Source organism: Triticum dicoccoides, chromosome 3B (assembly GCF_002162155.2).
Source record: "Triticum dicoccoides isolate Atlit2015 ecotype Zavitan chromosome 3B, WEW_v2.0, whole genome shotgun sequence".
Lineage (NCBI taxonomy): Eukaryota > Viridiplantae > Streptophyta > Magnoliopsida > Poales > Poaceae > Triticum > Triticum dicoccoides.
Window position 1 is genome coordinate 836,230,945 of NC_041385.1, and position 6,000 is coordinate 836,236,944.

General features: G+C 46.2%; 1 pseudogene; it reads left to right on the forward strand.

Moving 5' to 3' along the window:
* Window positions 1-4,087: 4,087 nt before the first annotated feature.
* The window catches only part of LOC119280225, a 56,905-nt pseudogene continuing 54,992 nt past the window's right edge, over window positions 4,088-6,000 (forward strand).

Here is a 6,000-nt window from a genome sequence, read left to right on the forward strand (position 1 = left end):
AGCCAAACGTTCATAATGTCTGCATCTGCTCCTGCAATAGTTCTGTCACCTAGCGGTGCATTAAGGACATAATTCTTCTGTGCAGCATTGCGGATAAACCTCAGATCGCGGATCCAATCCGCATCATTGCTACTAACATTTTTCAACACAATTTTCTCTTGGAACATATCAAAATAAACATATGAAAGCAACAACGCAAGCTATTGATCTTACAACATAATTTGCAAAATACTACCAGGACTAAGTTCATGATAAATTTAAGTTCAATTAATCATATTACTTAAGAACTCCCACTTAGACAGACATCTCTCTAGTCATCTAAGTGATCACGTGATCCAAATCAACTAAACCATAACCGATCATCACGTGAGATGGAGTAGTTTTCAATGGTGAACATCACTATGTTGATCATATCTACTATATGATTCACGCTCGACCTTTCGGTCTCCGTGCTCCGAGGCCATATCTGCATATGCTAGGCTCGTCAAGTTTAACCTGAGTATTCCGCGTGTGCAAAACTGGCTTGCACCCGTTGTAGATGGACGTAGAGCTTATCACACCCGATCATCACGTGGTGTCTGGGCACGACGAACTTTGACAACGGTGCATAATCAGGAAGAACACTTTTATCTTGAAATTTAGTGAGAGATCATCTTATAAAGCTACCGTCGAACTAAGCAAAATAAGATGTATAAAAGATAAAGATCACATGCAATCAAAATATGTGACATGATATGGCCATCATCATCTTGTGCCTTTGATCTCCATCTCCAAAGCATCGTCATGATTTCCATTGTCACCGGCATGACACCATGATCTCCATCATCTTGATCTATATCAATGTGTCGTCACATGGTCGTCTCGCCATAAATTGCTCTTGCAACTTAGCGATAAAGTAAAGCAATTATTTGGCGCTTGCATCTTATGCAATAGAGAGACAACCATAAGGCTTTTGCCAGTTGCCGATAACTTCAACAAAACATGATCATCTCATACAACAACTTATATCTTATCACGTCTTGACCATATCACATCACAACATGCCCTGCAAAAACAAGTTAGACGTCCTCTACTTTGTTGTTGCAAATTTTACGTGGCTGCTACGGGCTGAGCAAGAACCGTTCTTACCTACGCATCAAAACCACAACGATAGTTCGTCAAGTTAGTGCTGTTTTAACATTCGCAAGGACCGGGCGTAGCCACACTCGGTTCAACTAAAGTTGGAGAAACTGACACCCGCCAGCCACCTGTGTGCAAAGCACGGCGGTAGAACCAGTCTTGCGTAAGCGTACGCGTAATGTCGGTCCGGGCCGCTTCATCCAACAATATCGCCGAACCAAAGTATGACATGCTGGTAAGCAGTATGACTTGTATCGCCCACAACTCACTTGTGTTCTACTCATAAAACCTAGGCTCGGATGCCACTGTTGGGGAACGTAGTAATTTCAAAAAAATTCCTACGCACACGCAAGATCATGGTGATGCATAGCAACGAGAGGGGAGAGTGTTGTCTACGTACCCTCGTAGACCGAAGCGGAAGCGTTGACGCAACGTAGAGGAAGTAGTCGTACGTCTTCCCGGTCCAACCGATCCAAGCACCGTTACTCCGGCACCTCCGAGTTCTTGACACACGTACAGCTCGATGACGCACCCCGAACTCCGATCCAGCAGAGGTACGGGGAGGAGTTTTGTCAGCACGACGGCGTGGTGACGATCTTGATGTTCAACTGTCGCAGGGCTTCGCCTAAGTACCGCTACAATATGACCGAGGTGTAATATCGTGGAGGGGGGCACCGCACACGGCTAAGGAACGATCACGATGATCAACTTGTGTGTTCATGGGGTGCCCCCTGCCCCCGTATATAAAGGAGTGGAGGAGGGGAGGGCCGGCCCTCTCTATGGCGCGCCCTAGGGGAGTCCTACTCCCACCGGGAGTAGGATTCCCCCTTTCCTAGTCCAACTAGGAGTCCTTCCATGTATTAGGAGTAGGAGACAAGGAAGGGGAAGAGAGAAGGGAAGGAAGGAGGGGGTGCGGCCCCTCCCCCTAGTCCAATTCGGACTAGGCCATGGGGGGGCGCGCGGCCTGCCCTAGGCAGCCCCTCTCTCTTTCCCGCAGGGCCCAATAAGGCCCAATACTTCTCCCCGGCGAATTCCCGTAACTCTCCGATACTCCGAAAAATACCCGAATCCTCGGAACCTTTCCGAACTCCGAATATAGTCGTCCAATATATCGATCTTTACGTCTCGACCATTTTGAGACTCCTCGTCATGTCCCCGATCTCATCCGGGACTCCAAATTCCTTCGGTACATCAAAACTCTTAAACTCATAATAAAACTATCGTCGAAACCTTAAGCGTGCGGACCCTACGGTTCAAGAACAATGTAGACATGACCGAGACACGTCTCCGGTCAATAACCAATAGCGGGACCTGGATGCCCATATTGGTTCCTACATATTCTACGAAGATCTTTATCGGTCAGACCGCATAACAACATACGTTGTTCCCTTTGTCATCGGTATGTTACTTGCCTGAGATTCGATCGTCGGTATCCAATACCTAGTTCAATCTCGTTACCGGCAAGTCTCTTTACTCGTTCCGTAATACATCATCTCGCAACTAACTCATTAGTTGCCATGCTTGCAAGGCTTAAGTGATGTGCATTACCGAGAGGGCCCAGAGATACCTCTCCGACATTCGGAGTGACAAATCCTAATCTCGAAATACGCCAACCCAACAAGTACCTTTGGAGACACCTGTAGAGCACCTTTATAATCACCCATTTACATTGTGACGTTTGGTAGCACACAAAGTGTTCCTCCGGTAAAGGGGAGTTGCATAATCTCATAGTCATAGGAACATGTATAAGTCATGAAGGAAGCAATAGCAACATACTAAACGATCGGGTGCTAAGCTAACGGAATGGGTCATGTCAATCAGATCATTCAACTAATGATGTGATCCCGTTAATCAAATAACAACTCTTTGTCCATGGTTAGGAAACATAACCATCTTTGATTAACAAGCTAGTCAAGTAGAGGCATACTAGTGACACTCTGTTTGTCTATATATTCACACATGTATTATGTTTCCGGTTAATACAATTCTAGCATGAATAATAAACATTTATCATGATATAAGGAAATAAATAATAACTTTATTATTGCCTCTAGGGCATATTTCCTTCACTTTTGGCCTAAAGCCCAACTAAAATTCTGAAATTCTCTTGGCCCATTCATGCACACATTTGAGTTGAGTGAGTGAGGCTAAAGTTTAGTCCCACCTTATAAGTTGAGAGAGAGTTGCACCTCTTTATAAGGTGAGCTCTCCTACCACTTGTATGAGCATGAGAAGAGGAGACCTACACACGCGCTCCTCCTCCTCATCACGATGTGCCGCGGGTTGCGGGATTGAGCCGAGCCGAGGACAGAGCTATGCATGTTGTCTATATTTCTGCTGCTCGGGAAAAATTAATGAGTCATTAATTAATAATTAACGGACGTGTTAATTACTGAACCGTTTCCGATTCTTTTGGATCGTGACGACTCGGACGTGGGGTTTACTCCCACGACCTATCCGGCCCGCACTATATAGTCAGGCAGACGTCTACCCTAGCCGCTGCCACTTCGTATGGTTTCTCACCACCGCTCCAGATCATTGCGCTGCCAAGCAAGTCTTCTCCATCCCTCCTTTCGGCGTGCACTGGAAGAAGGGACAGCAGGCCTCCGGAACCCCGCCTCTCGTGATCATGTACGGGAGAGGGGCGATCAGCTTTTTGGGGAGTGCACTCGCGTGACTGCTGGCAGCGACGACTTCGCGAACGACGACTTCTTTCCCGACCTCGGCAACCTCATCCTCGACGACATGGGCGACAATGTCAACGCCGGCGGTGCTGCTCCCGCTGCACTGTACGTGATTCTATCTTTCCTGTTCGAGATCGTGATAGAATTCATGTTTCTAGTATGTGCCTAGATGTGATCTGTTCATCTGCTATGCTAGTTTGCATGATTAGTTCAATCTCTGCTACTGTAGTCATGATTTATCTTCTGTTTATTCGGATTAAATATCGTAGTAATTTGCTCATATTTCCAACACCCTCGACGTCGACAGCCTGAATACCATCGACAGCCAAAAGGCCAAGATCGAGGACCTCGAGGGCTTCCCCAAGGCTCAACAGTGCCTCATCTTCGACGACAAGCGACTGGAGGACGGGAACAACACCTTGGCTGACCATAATATTCTCATGGAGTCAAAGATTCTCCTCATCTTCTCCCGTGTATTCCTAGAGGAGGCATGATGCAGATTATTATGAGGACGCTAGAAGGGAAGACCATCACTCTAGAGGTTGGGAGCTTTGATACTGTCGACAGTGTCATGGACTCAAGGTGAAGTATGCCCCTTACGTGAAGCAGCAGCGCCTCATCTTTGCAGGCAAGTAACTGGAGAGGGGACGAACCCTAGCGGACTACAACATTTGTAAAGACTGTACCCTTCATTTGGTGCTTTGCCTTTGCGGTTGTTGAGATGCATGTATGGCCTGCGATTGAACAACCCGTTTTTATTTCGCCAGTTAAGTTCCAGTAGTGCTATCAGTTAAACTATAATTCTAGCACGCAGTACCCTAGTACAGCTCCACTCACGTAGTCATGTTCCTTGCAGTGGTGTTTTATCAGTAAAACTGCGTATTACTCCCTCCGTTCGGAATTACTTGTCGTGAAAATGGATGTATCTAGACATATTTTAGTAGTAGGTTGATGTGTTGAGTGGTTCTTTTTATCTATCAAAAGAAAATTTAGCTTAAGAGTCCCTGGGTCTTTCCTTTTTGTTGGATAATCTGCACACACACACACACTCAAGTTTCAGTTTACAGCACTTGGAATAAACACTGACCGTCAGCGTGTGCTTGTGCACGTACGGGTTCAGAAGTTTCAGTTAGGTGTTTTTCTGTCAGTAGTTTCAGTTAGTTTGTTAGCTAGAATTGCTCGCCTCACCGGGTCATGGGATGGCAATGATCGTAGCGGTCTGTGCGGGCAAAGTAGTTGCTCGATCTCAGCTTGGCGTCGTGGGATGGCACGACCAGTAGGCCAGCTGGAGACGTGGGCGTTTTCCTTGTAATTCGGCAGCCGTTTTGAGCTAGCCTGATAATAACAGAAGAGGCTGAAAAGCTGCAGTAGTTGAGCAGCGCAAAACCATCGTCTTCCACCTCTCTCTCTCACACAGTCTTGATCGTCTTGGCCGGCTATCTGCAACAACACTTTTCACATACTGTAGTTAATTTCTGTATTTTTCCATGTGTTTCCTCTATGCCATCACAGTCCAAAGCATGACAACCTGACGTGATTGCTTGCCTTCTAGATATAGAAGATTAATATTGCATCTTGTGAGCCACATGAAGGTGATTCCATGCTGGGATTAGCTTTGGAAATCAGAGTTGCAACCAAATCTTGTGAGTATCACCCTCAATTGCATTAAGAATAGGAGAGTTCCCTCGCAAAAAAGAGAGGAGAGTTCATCAGGTTAATGAAGAACAAACCCGTATCCAATATCCATACATCAATCGATAAAAACCAAGCATTAACCACACAGATGGCAACATGCCTAGTAAACTAGGCCTGGGACGCTGATAGACAAGCCACACGACCACCAGAGCACCTGATAACCGCCATCTCTTTGCCTTACAATTTCATCGCCGAAGCAGCTAGGGATCACCGGGTGGCCACACGAGGGCAGAGCTTCTCCAAAAAATGTTTTAAAAAACTCCCTAAAAGTGATTATACCGGGTGGCCATATAATTTATGGGAGGCATCTAGCGTTCTATTGCGATGAAGCTGATTGGCGTTGTCGTTCTCTCCTCCAATTTTGTTTCTCCTGGGGCATCGTCCCATGGAGAAGTGGGAGCTTGGTGGCCGGGGCCTGCTGTTAGTTTGCCTAGAGAACCTCTTTTATTTTGCTTCAGTACCTTGTTCTTAGGTGAACCGCATGGTTTATTTAATGGAAATT